The following is a 17,122-nucleotide window of genomic DNA, read 5'->3' as shown; positions in this document are numbered from 1 at the left end:
GGTGTTATCCATAATGCCATATTTTATATGTCTTATTATGGAGTCACAAGGATAATATGAACACCTTATGGACATAGTTGGTGACCCCACCTACTTTATAAAATTAAATTGGTTAAAAAAATTATCCCTCCTAAATGCCTTCTCCGGATTAAAAAAAGAAAAGACATTTATCATAATACACAGTTAGTTAAGAGACAAATTTTCCCTCCAACTACCTAAGGGAGGCACAAGTTCTAAAAGTTGTCATTTCTTCCTTTAATTCATTATTTATAGACTACTAGAGCTTAACTATTTTGTTCATAGTAGAAATCCTTTCAAGAGTGACAAGGAGTAAAGTGAGATCATCAAATATATGGTTCTTTTTTCAAAGGTTGTTTATTTCTTGCATCAATTACTATTGTTAGAAGGCCTGATATTTATTTCATATCAGTACTAACTGGTATAATTTTTTGCAGAAAACATTGTTGTCCAATCTTATCAAAAGAGCCCATGTTTCCCATCACTTCATCATGCTTTGTTATTTTCCATTTTGAATTTTTATTGTGTTATCGCTCAGAGGTTTTTTTGACTGTAGGACAAAAACTCTTTAAGGTAACCTCAAACCACTTTGGGATTGAAAGTTGGCACTTCAATCTAGATATGGATTTCTCTTGAACTCTACTACTCAAGGTCACTATAGTAGCAGGTCACTAATACACTCATTGGTCATATTTAACTTCTAACAATGATGAATTTGGCTTGGAAAGAAAAGAAAACAGACCATTGGGCATGGAGCCCCTGAAATAAATAGATATCTGATAGTCAAAAGTCATATGAACAACTCTAAAGAAAGGGAAGATATATTATGATTTCTTTGATAGGTTAACAAATGAGATATGGTATAAGATTATAGAAATAAACATCAAAAGAAAAGCACTATGATTTTTGCAATGACATTTAGGTTGAAAAAACAAATAATTATCCGAACAACATGAATCTAAGAATTCAATATGAATTATAATTCATATAACTTTATCCAAATATTGAAGATTAATGGTAAAATGTGTGGCTAAGGATAAAATAAACACAACAGAAAAACATACAAGAAATCATTCACACATGAATCTCTGAAATTGCAAATATAACAATGTTCATAGAAAAATATATTGATCTCCAAAGTTTACAACAAATTTTCCAAGAGTCTGAACCCTTGGTTCTCTTTATTCAGTAACTTAATAGAACATTTACAAACTATAACCATGTTTTTCGAAAACTTTAATTACAAAAGTCTCAAATATCTACGTAAGTTTCTAACTAGGATAAAATACATTGCATATAAACTTCCGTGATGTACTATTTTTCTAGTCATAAAACAAGATGATAAGATGTTGTATTTGGAAATTAAGTTGTAGCTGAAAATATGGCTAAAATAGAGGATAAAATCACTTGCTGATATCCTACCAAAATTTTGTTAAATCCCTTGCTTTTTCATCATGTTTGAAATAGTAAACTTGCCTCACAATTTGGGCTTGATTCACCAAAATAGGAGTATCGTATGTGAATTTGTCTTTCATAAGCTTTATCTTATCCAAACTCCTTATCGTTGCCTCAAAAACATATCTTTTCCCAGTCGCTAACTGATCAGGCGCTCAGTATTTAGCTCAAAAATCAAAGTTCTCAGAATGGATCGAAACCTAAACGACCGTGACTGTCTCAAAAAAATGATCCTAACACAACTCATTTCATTGAAAATTGAGTTCGTATGAGGAAGTTATTGAGTTCTGTTCATTTTGCTAAATAGGCGAAATTTGCAAAAAAAAATGCCCAGTCACTGCATAAGCAGCAATCTATATTGTTGACGTGTCAAGTGACTAGGCAAGGTCAACGGATGGTCAACATCTAATCACAGTGCGCAAGTGTCATGTTCTTATTGTGTTTCAAATTGGTGACGTGGTGGAGTTTGATTGGTTGGTTTTGGACCAATTAGATTTGCCACGTGGCAAGCCCGAAGGCCACCACGTGATACCTCTCAATGACCTAAGCAAATGGTAGTTCAATAAAATATTGTATGGAGGCATCGAGGTTCGACCCTATGACCTCCCCTCCATAGTCTAAGCCTTCTACCATCTCTGTTATCGTTGGTGCTTAACCATTATAGCACACCATATGTATTTGAAGTTTGATGGGTTCAAGGTTGGCAGTTAGGGGAGGGCCAACCCGTAGGCCATCCCTCCCCATGTGAATGTGCCTGTAGTTACCGCAAACAGTTAATGCAACGACTCCATAAAACATGACCCCAAACGGTTATCGCATATGTGAACACACCCACCATTACACCAAATGGTTATGTCATCCGACGGCTCCACAAAATTTAATGTGATGATTAATGCCATGTGAATGCATGAAAAGGGTTAAGGTTATGGTTAATTAACCTGACAGATGATGCAATGGTTACCATAGCATGTGAACCCTCCGCATAGATCACCAACGGTTTTGGAAAATAGTCAGCCTAATTCGCACGATTAACGTTAATCCTCCAGCTAAACATGAGTTAAAATTTAATTAAACTTAAGTTTAAAATGATGGAATTTAGAGGACCCCACCATTTTTGGCACCAAACCCAAATTTAGCAGCCCTAACTGGAGTTATTCCATATTTGGAGGAGAAATTGTAGGGAAAAACTGTTTGAGCCATAACTGGAGCAATTTTCGACCAAATTGAGCTCAGGAAAGGTGTTCCTAGATAATTTTGACATTCTGAACACATTGGTGTAGGTATCAGGAGAAGTAGAGCTTTGTAAACAACATTTTTTTTCCATATTGAGCTAATACAGAGGCCCAAGCCATGGAAGCTGTACCAAGGAGATGTAATCTAGGAGGGGTGAACTCCATTAAATCACTATGTTAAATGTTCTTGTTGATGGTTTGCTGTACTTTGAATGTCTGTTGTTCAATACTTGTTTTTAAAGCTATTTTTTTCATGTTTGTCACATTAAACTTAATTGAAATTTACCTTTTTCAATCACCAAAAAACCTAAGGAAATCTTTGCACATGAAGCAATGAACAAGCATGTGTTTATAAATCTGTAATTGAAGTTAGCACACCAAAACCAACATTTAATAATAGATCAAGTTGGTATCAGAGAAAAGGTTGATTTGCTTGATTGCTTGAGTTGTGTGCAAATAGGGTTTTAATGGTTGCAAAACTGTGATGCTTACAAGGTTAAAGTTGCAGAGAGGAGAAGGTAAATTGTTGGTTGCAACTCCTGAGGTTATGCCCAAAAGAAGGAGAGCCATAAGGCCGCAATCTCCACCACCCAAAGTTCCAATTCCAGCTGCACTTGAAACTCCTCAAGTTTTGCCTTCAACTAAGATTGAATAGGTACAAGCAGTACCAGTTTCTGAGCCTAAATCCACAACCATTATGTCTGGAGAAAGAGAGCTTGAAGGTCCTTCATTAGAAGAGGAATAATTTAAGAAATATTTCTACACTTTAACTGCGATGGTTAAATTCCTCTATGAAGAGAGGAACACTAGAATGGTTGGAGAGAGTTATAAACCTCAACATGGAGAAGGAAGATTAGAGTATAAAAAAGATGAGAAGAAGGATTCAAAGGGTAATGGTGGAAAGCCACCTCCATGTCCACCATCCTCATCATCTTCATCATCTCACACAACATCATATTCCACTACTACCACCAAAACTTTCCATACTCATTCCCATACCCCAAAAGAAAAAAATCCGTTACTCAAATTGGACATTAAGTTTTAACTTTCCATGTACAATGGAGAAGTGAATGCATAAAAGTTAGACAATTGGATTCAAAAATTGGGGGTATACTACAAAATTCAGAACCTTCAAGAAGATGACATAAATATCTAGTTGGCTTCATTGAGGCTAGAAGGAGCAGCATTAGTCTAGTGGAAAGCAAAGACTCAAGAGGACATGCGAATTCATGGTAAGATATCCATTTCTTGGGTTGAATTTGTTTCTTCAATTAAAAGATAGTTTTACGGTTTACCCTTTAACCTATATGCAAAAAGCCATTATGAGTTGGCAGAATTTTAGGCAGCTTAAAGGCCAAACAGTCCAATACTATAAACAAGAGTTTAGAAAGAGGGCTTTGTTTTTAGGAGTAAATTTGAATTCCCTACACTGTTGAAATATATTGGGGGTTTACATTCCTATTTGAAACATACTATCCTTATGTTCAATCCAAGCAATTTGGATGAGGTTTTTGTGCAAGCCACTCACCTTGAAGCAAGGGGAAAGAACATTCAGGAAGAAGGTAGTAAGAAGAAGCCTTTGAAGGGTAAGGAGAAAGAGAAGGGGGGAAATGGAAGGGAAAGAAGAATGCAAGTGTGAAGAAAGAAGGGGAGAAAACCATATGCCAACATTGTTCCAAAGCTGGGCATGATGAAGCCCATTGTTGGAAATTACATCCCGAACTAAGGCCCAAGAAACAAAATAATAAAGGAAAACAAAAGACGACCGCTACCACACAACATGACCTTGGTTCAAATTCTGGTGATGAGACCAAGATTTCAACCATGGTCACAAAAGGGAAAGAAGTTGTTGCAAGAACTAGTTCCTCACACAGTCAAAACAACACTCCAAATGAATAATCAAGAAAAGAGTTGTTTCATGTAAGGGTAATTTCAAATCATACAAATTTTGATGCATTATTTGATAGTGGGTCACAATCAAACTTAATTTCAGAAGACTTGGTCAAAAAGCTCAACCTTGAAACTGTATCTCATCATAAGACATATCTATTGGGTTGGATAGTTAACAATGCAAACTTACAGGTTACAAGGAAGTGTTTGTTCAAGTTTGCCATTACTGAAAAGTTCATTGATGACGTTGAGTTAGATGCAGTTCCACTTGACATCTCAGGAATCATTTTGGGTAGTCCTGATTTGTATGATAGGAAAGCATATTTTATCGCCATGAAAAAAAATACTTATTTCTCAAGAATGGGGTGGAGTACATTGTGAAACCCATCACAGAAAGATGAACATTTCTTTGGTTAATGCAGGGCAGATGAAGAGACTAGTAAATGCAAGTAAAATTTTTGTGCTTCTGATGATCAAGAAAAAGAATGATATTGATTATGAATCTTTTGAAGTTTGTGATGACAAATTGAAATCTGATTTGTTTGATGCGGTAATCAAGCATGGCAAGATGTTTTAGGAACCAAAGGGCTTACCTCCCAAGAGGGGAATTCAGCATGAGATACAGCTGCAACAGGATGTTCCACTTCCAAATATTGGCATGTATCACATGTCAATTATGGAGAGCATGGAAATGAAAAAGAAAATTTGTATCATATGCCCATCCACTTCGCCATGTGGTTTACCCATTGTATTGGTGCCAAAGAAGGATGGATCTTGGCACATGTGTGTGGATTTTCGTGCACTGAACAAAATCATGGTAAAGAATCGTTATCCACTCCCAAGAATTGATGATTTTCTTGATTAGTTGAGGTATGCAAAGTATTTCACTAAGTTAGATTTATGAAGTGGTTATTATCAAGTTAGAATAGCTAAAGAAGACATTTGGAAAACCACATTTAAAAATAAACAAGGATTGTTTGAGTGGCTTGTTATACCTTTCAGTCTTACAAATTCTCTAGCTACTTTCACGAGAGTTATGAATGATGTATTGAGACCATTTCTAGATGACTTTGTCATTGTGTACTTAGATGATATACTCATATTCAGTAAATCCAGATATGAACATGTCATGCATGTAGACAAAGTACTTGATGTCTTGAGAAAAGAACAGTTGTTTTTAAAGATGTCGAAATGTGAATTTGGAAAGACTTCTTTAGTGTATTTGGGACACATTGTTGGAGGAGCTGAGCTGAAGATCGATCCCTCTAAGGTTGAGGTAATTATGAATTGGTCCAAGCTCAATATAGTTACAAAGGTAAGAAGATTTTTTGGGGCAACACAATATTGGAGAAAGTTTATTGCTAATTTTTCTTCCATTGCAGCTCCATTACATGCATTGATAAGTGTTAAGAAAGTCTTCCATTGGGGAGATGTACAGAAGAAATAATTTGATGCTTTGAAGAAAAAGATCAGTTCAACACTGGTATTGGCTCTTCCATATCTTAGACAACCATTTGAGATTCAAACAGATGCAAGTGATTACGCCATGGGAGTAGTTCTTATGCAGCATGGTAAGCCCATTTCATTTCATTCTGGAATTTTTAATGGAGTTGTAACTAACAATCCCACTTATGAAAAAGAACTTTAAGCATTGGTACAAAGTGTTAAGAAATGGAAACACTACTTGATGGGGAAAGAGACCATTATCCATACCAACCATCAACCATTGCAGTACTTACAGTCATAGTCAAAGTTGCAGCAGTCACAACATTTCAGATGGATGGGTTTTCTACAACAATTTCATTTGGTTATCAAGTACAAAAAGGGAATCTACAATAAGGTAGCTAATATGCTTTCAAGGACTATTATAAATTCATCTGTTATACTCAAGCATAATTCTGTTTTGCATGAAAGTTACATTGAACAATATGCATATGATAGTGACTTTCAAGATGTGTATGCAATATTGAGTCAAGGAAACCAAATTGAAGAGTTGGATTTTATTGTGCATAACTATTTGTTGTACCATTTGGGAATGTTGTGTATTCCACAGGGAGAAAGAAACAATATCATAAGGGAGGTGTACACCTCATTGATTGCTGGAAAGTTTGGTGTAGGCAAGACAATAGCGAATCTCCAATGGTATTGTTATTGGCCACGCAAGTTTGATAATGCCTCTCATTTCATAAGAGGATGTTCTTTGTGTGAAACAAGTAAGCCTAGCTATAGGAAACTTGGATTGTACACTCCATTTCTAGTACCTTCACGTTCATCAGAGAGTATCTCAATGGATTTTGTAGGAGGTCTTCCATTGTCAAGGAAAGGTCATGATTACTTGTATGTAGTTGTAGAAAGGTTCAACAAAATGTGCATATTAACACCATGTAAAAAGAAAATTACAGTGAACAAACAACTCATATTTTCTTCCAAAACATTTGGGTTCATTTTGGTCTTCCTACTTCCATTGTAAGTGATCGAGATTCTCGATTTGTTGGGATTTTTTGGTCAAATTTGTGGGACATGATGGACACAAAGTTGAAGAAGAGTACAACATTTCATCCGTAAACAGATGGAAAAACCGAGGTGGAGAAGAAAACAATCATTCATCTTCTTAGAGGATATTGCAGCAAACATCCCAAGTTGTGGGATGAACAATTGCATTACATACAACATGCATATATTAGGGCAAAGCATTCTTCCACAAACACATCGCCATTTGAGGCATGTTATGGGTACTTGCCAAAATTGCCATTGGACTTCATCTTTGAGAAAGATGTCGCCATCGATGGTCACAGTGACATCGATAAGGCAAGGAAGTTCATAGAGAAAATTTAGTTGATACATCATACAGTGCAGGAACAACTTGAGAAAAGTCAAAGCAGCTACAAGGCAAGGCATGAAAAACACCAGGTTGATAACAAATTTCAAGTTGGAGATGAAGTTTGGTTATATATTAGCAAAGAGAGACTTCAAGGGGAAGGTAAAAAGCTTAAGCCAATACGTTATGGTCCTTTTAAAATTCTGGAAAAGATTAGTAATAATGCATTTAATCTTGATTTGCCTCCTTATATGCAAATATACTCTGTTGTTAATGTTGACAATTTGAGATTGTCTGAGCCTCCTATGATTGATGATCAAGGAGAGCATGTTCATCTGCCATCAATAGATGATTTCTCTCCAGAATATCTTGATGAACTTCAGCAGGATCTCATACTTGACAGAAGAACTAGGACTTCGAAAAGAGGGGATGTCGAATACCTTAGAGTGGGACTCAAGGGACAAAAACCTTCTAAATCCAAATGCTACAGATCGAGAAGGTGAGGGAGTTCTACCCTCACCTGCTAAAAAATTGATAGTATATTTTGGGGTCCAAAAGGTGTCTAGTGGGGAGGAATGATCAGGCGCTCAATATTTAGCACAAAAATGAAAGTTCTCATCATGGCTCGAAACATAAACGACCGTGTCCGTATCAAAAAAATTATCCTAATGCAACTCGTTTCACTGAAAAACGAGTTCATATGAGGAAGTTATCGAGTTCTGTTCGATTTTCTAAACAGGTGAAATTTGCAAAAAAAAAATGCCTAGTCAGTAGTCCGTACTATTGACGTGGCAAGTGACTAGTCAGGGTCAACGGACAGTCAACATCTAATCACAGTGCAACAAGTGTCATGTTCTTATTGGGTTTCAGATTGGTGATGTGGCACAATTTTATTCGTAGGCAGAGGGAAGTTCGAAAAAATATTGTATGGAGGTGTCGGGGTTCGACACCATGACCTCCCCTCTATAGTTCAATCCTTCTACCATCTCTGATATCGTTGGTGCTTAACCGTTATAGCGCACCATATATATTTGAAGTTTGATGGGTTCAAGGTTTGTGGTTAGGGGAGGTCCAACCCGCAGGCCAACCCTCCCCATGTGAATGCGCCCATGGTTACAGCAAACAATTAATGCAACGGCTCCATAAACCATGACCCCAAACAGTTATCGCATATGTGAACACACCCATCGTTACACCAAACAGTTATGTCATCCATCAGCTCCACAAAATTTAATGCGATGGTTAATGCCATATGAAGCGTGTAAAGGGTTAAGGTTATGGTTAATTAACCCGGTGGATAATGCAACAGTTACCATAGCATGTGAACTCTCCATAGAGACTGCCAACGGTTTTGGAAAACAATCAGCCTAATTCGTGTGATTAGCGCTAATCCTCTAGTTAAACACAGGTTAAACTTTAATTAAACTTAAGTTTAAAATGATAGACTTTTAGTGAACTCCACCATTTTTGGCGCCAACCCCAAATTTAGCGGCCCTAACTGGAGTTCTTCTAGATTTGGAGGAGAAATTGTAGGGAAAACTATTTGAGCCATAACTGGAGCAATTTTCGACCAAATTGAGCTCAAGAAAAGGTGTTCCTAGCTAATTTTGACATTCTGAATAGATTGGTGCAGGTATCAGGAGCAGTAGAGCTTTGTAAATAACATTTTTTTCCATATTGAGATAATACAAAGGCCTAAGCCATGGAAGCTGGACCAAGGAGATGTAGCCTAGGAGGGGTGAACTCCATCAAAACACTGTGTTAAATGTTCTTGTTGATGGTTTGTTTTACTATGAATGTTTGTTGTTCAGTACTTGTTTTTGAAGCTATTTTGTTCACGTCTGTCACATTAAACTTGATGAAATTTACCTGTTTCAATCACCAAACAACATAAGGAAATCTATGCATAGGAAGCAATGAACACACATGTGTTTATAAATCTATAATTGAAATTAGCTCAACAAAGCTAACATTCAATAATAGATCACTGACAGATTAATTGCTACATATCTTATTAGGATAAAAACTGTGAGCTGCTACCAAATTAATTGTTATGGCTCGAACGAAATAGAACAAAAATAGCACTGAAAATTTAACTGTTAGCGCTTTGTCAAAACATTTTCAAATATAATGTTGATGGACTAATGATTAACACTGTGAAAAAACCCCTACTTGAGTTTATTTGCGACCTCTAGCAAAAGATCTACATTTCTTGGTTTCACTTTCTTAATCTTCTTGGCCTTGGGGCCAGGGTCTCTTCCTTTGAATTTTGTGCTTCTTAGAGCTAGAAGCCACCTCCTTGTTTATCATTGGGTCCCTCCATTGTGTGTCATATACATCAATCACTTGATTTTCCGAGTTAGGGTTCTGTTTTAGTTTGAAATTAAGCCTAAGTTTATTTCTAGGCGTGGTATGAGGCTTTCTAACCCCATAGACTTCAGCTAGAGTGGGTTCATTTACAATCTCCCTTTCCTCTATTTTAGGTTGACCCTCCTCTATTTTACTAAACTAATTCTATGTAGCTTCCACATGTTCTTCTGTCAGCTCAGGAGACGACTCTCGAGGAGGAGATAGAGACTTTTCCTCCATAATCCTTTTACCTTTTCTTGTGTAAACCCTCTTTAACTTAGGAACTAGAACATGGATTTATGTTTGTATGCTCAGGGAGGCTTTCCTTTTGATTTTGGTTTGGACCAAATAGGTTCCTTGTTCTGGGATCTCATATGTCTAGTAAGGTTTCTTTTGTTTCCTCTTCTTGCTATTGGTTTTGGACTTTAGGAATAGATTGACTCTATGACCCACCCCCCCGCCAAATAGGAAATGCTCCTAGGTTCTATTGGAATTTTTTAAATGACTAGCAATCAAAGGATTAATCAAGCTCTTATGGAAAAAATAGTGAGGGGATGCATTTGGTTTAGCTTGAATCCTTGCTGACATTTTTCTCAGAGTCATAAGAAAAAAGAAGGGCATGTTCATTCTGACCTATTTAGAAGTATGAGAGAGAAATATGAAGTGGTACATGTTGATCCTGTTGTAGCATCCCTCACAGGTAAAATAAGCTTGAATTATCCTCATGATCTGATCTCATTCAGCGTTGAGCCAGGATTTACACACCCCCAAATTCCATGGCTTGTCTTTGTGGTCATCCTTAAAAAATAAGGGGATATCAATACCTGCCAAGGTTTGATTCTTGAACCAACAATCCCCATCCATTAGGAGGCTTGTAGCCTCTGCAATTGTTTCCTCTATAACTAGGAAATAACTGTGAGCAATGTGAGCAATGCTGACATTATGTCCGTCAAATCCTTCTGCAAAGGCATGAGCCACTCTATCATGGAAACCATCACATTTGAAACAAAATTCCTCCTAGCCTTCTCATCAAAATTTCTCCCAAAATTCTAGTATGGCTTCGAGATCCTCACGACCTTTAGGCTCTCCCCTGTGCAATCGACCTCTCTTTCCCATAAGCACTAACAATCAACAACAAAAATCGAGGAGAGAAAACTGGGGTTTGTTCACACCAATGCTGGAAGCTTAATTTATATCTTACCACAAAAGGAATAATGACACCGTTATACAAAATTCCTGTAATGATTCCCTTCACATGAAATCCTAGGTTTAGAAAAGATAGGTAAAGAGAAAACTGGTATAATCAAAATCATTCTTTCATGCCTCGATCAAACCATCAACTTTGATAATGATTTTCACCTTTGGTAGCGGAAATTTGAACATTTCATTTCGGGAAACTTTAAATAACATGTCATACAAACTAATTGATCAATGTCGTCTGTTGAATGATGGTAGGTTGTGTGGGAAACTGATTTGAGAGCGCTCTTTTTTTTAGAAAGTTAAATATTTTCTGACATTTGATTTGCCAACGGCTTCATTTCAAATTTTTTGAACCAGTGCTGACAAATTAATTGTCAGCATGCTTGAAGCCTTTTATGAAACACTAAAGACAAATGTTCCAAGCCATTACATCCGAGCCCCTTATCCTGAAACTAAACTGTGATAACATATTGCATGAATTCTGCTACATCTTAGACGTTTTTAAGTGATTTCTAGTCCTAATTTTCGCAGAAATCGGATGAAACGATATGTTGTATTCTCATTTCATTAACAAAATTAGTGTTTTGGTTGTTGATAATTTTTGACATATTTTCTCCATCAAGTTTTCTTTATATTTTTGGATTACAAGAGAAAATTTCTATGATTTATTTAATTCATATCATATTTTTATATACATACCTGTGCAATCTTATGGCTGACAGTGTATGAAATTTAGGAAATTTTCCTGTAAATTTATTTATTTTAGACTATTATTGGTTCACTTTAATTTCAATATTTACTTACAACAAAGTATATGGCCTTTTATATAGTCATATGTTTGTTTATCTTACTACTATAAGCATTTCTCTTGAATTTTCTTGTATGAAACTACCATGAATATTTTTCCTTTGTTTCATTGTAAAGAGTTGTTCTAAATAGTTGTAACATGATTTTGGGCATTGAACCCCAGACGTAGCCCCATTATCTCACCAACCCAGTGAGGTTCAAGGTGTTGATAGCTAAGCATAAAAAAAATCGCTCATCAACAAGTGCTACAAAGGAAACAAAGGAGATTGTGTGCCTTAGGGACATACTAGAGAATATGTAGGAGAAATGGGTGATTGCTAATCCACTTTTGAATAATAATACTTTTGTAATAATCTTGGAAAATAATCCTAGATTCGATGATCAAACCACACTTCAATACAAAGTAACATTTAATTCAATATCAAGTAGAGGCAAAGGCCATTCAATTGATACATTGTTCCACAAGTGAGCAAATTGCAAGCATCTTCACCAAAGCATTGTAAGAGAAAAGTATGAAATGTTCAAAAAGATGACTGGACTTACAAACTCCCCTTTAGATTAAGATGGGAAATGTTAGCTACCTAACCTATGGGATTATGGCATGGTAAATATTGTTGTAAATATTAACTGATAAATGTGAAGAGTCATAAGTGAATATCAAGAATGATCGAACCTCTTGGAAGATGATACTAGATTCATCTCTCAATGTATTTATGTATGATTTATATTAATAAAAAAATATTTGTGGAGTTAATCATAATCTATCATAGGATTTTGACAAATCAACCTTGATTACCACATCAAGCATACTTTTTGTTTTAATTGAATGAAGAATTCCTAGGACTCCCCCACAACATAATGCATTTTCTCCCATCTACAAAACCAAATTACTCTTGAGATACAACCTTTGACAGTGATTCCTTCACCCTTCTTGTAATGATTGTTTAATATTTATTTATATATGTGATTTGTAGAACGAGATTTGTCTATAATCCTCAAATCTAGGAGGGTTATATTATTTGGGGATCAATGCAATGAAAATGGTATAAATGTTGTTAATATCCTTCCAAAATTAGTAGATTCCTTAGTTACCCTCATAAAGTCCCCCTCCAAACATTCTAGGACTCTTATTCATCTAGAAAGAATGCAAGATCTCCTAAAGCTCCTCTTAGATAATACTTCCATCCAAATAAAACTATACCTCATAAACGAACTTGGGAAAGAAGGTTTCCATTTTGACCACCTTAGCAATAGTAGCCCTACGATCTTCTTTAAAGTTTCCATTAAAGTGATTAACCTCTACTTTTTATAGATCCTTGAAACTTGATATTATAGAACCATAAAGTCCCTTCATATTCCATATAGTGTTGAATTTTTTCTTATGGTTTGCATATTAATGGAATAACATAGTATTGCCATCACCTTTTTCCAACCAAGAGCCTCTACTTTTGAGTCTCCAAGTAGCTTCTTTCTCATCTAGAAATTGTCTCTTCCTTCTCTCTATACAATTAATTTCAATCTTGGGTTCCTCATGAGAGAATCCTAACAAATCTTGGAAATATAACCAATTTAGTTGATGGACCTTTTAACGTAATGCACTTCTTATATTTTTTCCTCAACACATCTCCTTCCTCCTCGATGCCATCCCTACTACTACTTCTAGAGCACCCCTTAGGTTTTTTAACAATAGGACCTCCTACTATAGGTAAACCATCAAGTATATTTAAATGAAAACCTAATCACCATTCACTATAAAAATCCTAATGAGAATCCCACACTCCCCCTCGAGGGCTTGTAACCTGAAATTCACAATCACTGATGGCACAAAACATGACTAGCTTTATGAGCACAAAACTCCAACAACCAAATAGTTCACCCACACTCTTAGACTACGAACACTTTTGTCAAAACGACACTTTCAAGCATGAAACAATCCAACAACCCAAACTCTCTGAAGCTCTAGGAAACCCTACACTAGTTGGAAGTGCATATATAGAAAATTTCAACCATGAGATAATGAAAAACAAGGTCGACTTATCAGATTTAACCAATGTGAAACCAAAAGGGGACATATATGAACTAATGGGGACCCTAACATAACTTTGCCATCCCACCTACCCCACACCTCCACTAATTAACAACTTGATGGCACTGCCATCTCCTCATATGATCCACCAAAAGAATTAGTCCCACCACCAAAGCTTGACACATTCACATTCTTATCCAGTTTTGCATCGGAACCCCTTGTTAGACCCTCCAAAGATTTGGAACTTGATGTGCAAAGGTTTAGAAACCTAGTTGATGTGCCAAAGGCTCTCTTGGTAATGAAGAGACTCAAATGTGTTGTCCCTTGTATGGATCTTCTAAGACATTGACCTCATCTAGCTCCATCTTCAACTTGCATCTAAATCACACTAAAATTCCATTGTCATCATGACTTTGAAGAATGATTGAGTGACACATTCATTACTCAAAACACTATGCTCAGCGGAAACATCATATATATGTGTGTACACACACACACAAACTCACATATGTATATGTATATATGTACATTCTAGTATGTTTAGAAATGATCACTTCTAGTTTTATAATGATGACCCACATCTATAATTTTGAGGATTTATAAGTGTTTCTAATTAATATATTTGAATGGCCATAACTTGTGCATCTACAATGAAAATCATATTATGTGTAATTTTGATTTACTAACAACAACATTTCTATAATAATGCGGAAATTATAAAATGCATATTACAAATAATTGAAAAATACCCTAAAATTAAGCATAATTTGTTTGTTAGCAGAGACAACATATTATACTAACTTCCATTTCATATTAAATTATAAACATAAAAAGTATGTATCTAAAATAAAACATGGTACATATACAATGATAATACTACTCTTTTCAGTGTTATTTGAAGGTTCTTCAAACCTTTTGTATCTTTACCAGAACAACATATTTTCACTTTGATTTTCTATAAGATACTAGAGCGTTATCCTGATCCAAGTTTTTCTAGATGTGAATACGAGCTTTTCGCAAAAGACATAACTAGAGCCATATGTGGAGTATTCACTTTACATGCATTTGTGCTGATCATAATATTTAATCATGCTAAATTGTGAGTATGGAAATAAAGAAAAAGGTTTTTGAATTTTATAATAAATTTAATATTTACTAAATTAATTTTATGTTTATGTAAGGTGGTTTTCATGTGGTTACACTTTATGTTATTATAAAAAAAATTTATATTCAAAATCATAAAATTGCCCATATTATAATGCATGATAATATCAGTTACTAAGTTAACCAGTTGACTTACTGATGATGCCAAATGTATATGGAATATCTGGACCAACTGCTGGAGAAGTTGTAAAATGAAATTTACGTATAGTGTTTCCTATTCCGATCTTGTACAAATATTTAGTATCAAACTGCAATAAAAATAAATGATGTATAAGACTTTTTTAAAATAAAAATTAACTCACAAACACATATCTAAAACCCAAAACAAATCCAAATTTTAGAATCTAATCCAAACAATAAATTATTATAAAAGAAATCATATAATTTTTATATTAAAAATATAATATAAATATTTTTAATATAATCTTTTCCAAAATAAATCTCTCAAACAATTTACAAATTATGAAAATTGAATATTATACTAACTAAAACTAAATTGTGAATAGAATGATCTGAACATTTTAAAATCAATTCTCACTTCATTCTTATCTTCTAACCTTCATAAATTGACACTCTTCTGACATTCATAAATTGACACTTTGTTGTAGAATTAATTCTCACTCCATTCTTATCATCTAACCTTTTATAGATGCACTTTGCTATCTATTTTTTTATGTTTTAATATCATTCTTATCTTTTGACTTTTCAGAAATACATTAACCACTTTGCCACATGCAACTATGCTGCATTTTTAAAACCCTTTTGTTTACCCTCTGCTTCTTCTTTTTCCTTCACATAAATCATATTGCTTTTGAATACTGTTTATTGGCCATTTGCTTCAACTAATTAATCCTTAAAAGGTCATATTTTCTGGGCAAGAGAAGGAAAACCATTTGGAACATTAAGCAATAAAAACAAAACTATATGGCAAGACATACCTCTAAATTCCTTACAGTGCAATGATGAATAAACCCTGATGTATAATTATAATACATATATTTGGTCATAATACCATATGCTGCAAATTTGTACTTGGAATGCTCAGGGCCATACAGAACAATACTGGTTCCAGGCTCTGATGGTGTAATCCAAGAGACAATAACAGCTGCACTCTCATAGTCTCCTTGAGTGATATGAACCTGGTAAGATCAAAGCCCTGAACATCAGTTGACTCTTCCTTAGATAAAAAAAATAAAAAATTAGACTGTTCAATCAAGTTGAAAAATAACAAAGAAGAAAAAAAGACATGTTGAGGAGCATTGTAACCAGGGGGGACATAAAAGGCATCACTGTCCATGGGCATATCCACATCATTGTTAAGCCTACGTACATATCTGCTAGTAATTCCTGCTTCAACTGATATACAAAAACTCAACCCCACCAATACAGATACCATGAATGAGTACTTTTTGATTGGTTCCATTTTGCAGCCCAAACAAAACAGAGATTCTGAACTCTGTCAAGTTCTCTGCATAAATGTGTATCATTGATATTCTCCACTGTATATCCATCATTTATATTCTCCACTGTATATATGTCTGTCAAAGCTGCAGGATTCAAGAACTCCTACGAAAATGGGCTTCTCCGAATATGCCCAATAGATATTCAAAAGACATTGATTTAAAATGAGTTTTGTTCTTGGTCAAGGCATATGGCACTGCAAGTATTTCAAGGGGTGATCGAGACATTGACATTGATGTAAAATGGGTTTTGTTCTTGGTCAAGGCATATGGCACTGCAAGTATTTTAAGGGGTGATCGAGACATTGACATTGATTTAAAATGGGTTTTGTTCTTGGTCAAGGCACCTGGCATATGGCACTGCAAGTATTTTAAGGGGTGATCGAGACGTTGCGCTGCAAGGGCTTCGCTGTATCTGCCCAATGGGCAAGCGTTTGCATTCCTGTTTACCCACGACTCTGCTATAGCATATTGTTCTAGTCAACGCGTGACAGGGGAATGGCATCTCTGAAATAAATATGTAATGGATATTCAAACACCTCAGCTTTCGTTTGCTCTGACTCTGTTTTCTTGCTGATGAAGTGCACTGCATTCCAAGTATTTTTTAAGTTTTAATATCGCAGAACAAGGACTGATTTCAAAAATATATTTGGAAGCATTCCATATTCAACGTTTTAGCATCACGTTATATTTTAATATAATC

General features: G+C 35.2%; 1 pseudogene; it reads right to left on the bottom strand.

The window, feature by feature from the left end:
• The window catches only part of LOC149187657 (purple acid phosphatase 2-like), a 289,652-nt pseudogene extending 272,804 nt beyond the window's left edge, over nucleotides 1–16,848 (bottom strand).
• Nucleotides 16,849–17,122: the final 274 nt, after the last annotated feature.

The sequence above is a fragment of the Pinus tabuliformis genome, chromosome 3_1 (assembly GCF_031772625.1).
Source record: "Pinus tabuliformis cultivar Carrire ecotype Pingquan chromosome 3_1, CPIR1, whole genome shotgun sequence".
Classification (NCBI taxonomy): domain Eukaryota; kingdom Viridiplantae; phylum Streptophyta; class Pinopsida; order Pinales; family Pinaceae; genus Pinus; species Pinus tabuliformis.
This window is presented reverse-complemented; position numbering and strand designations above follow the sequence as displayed.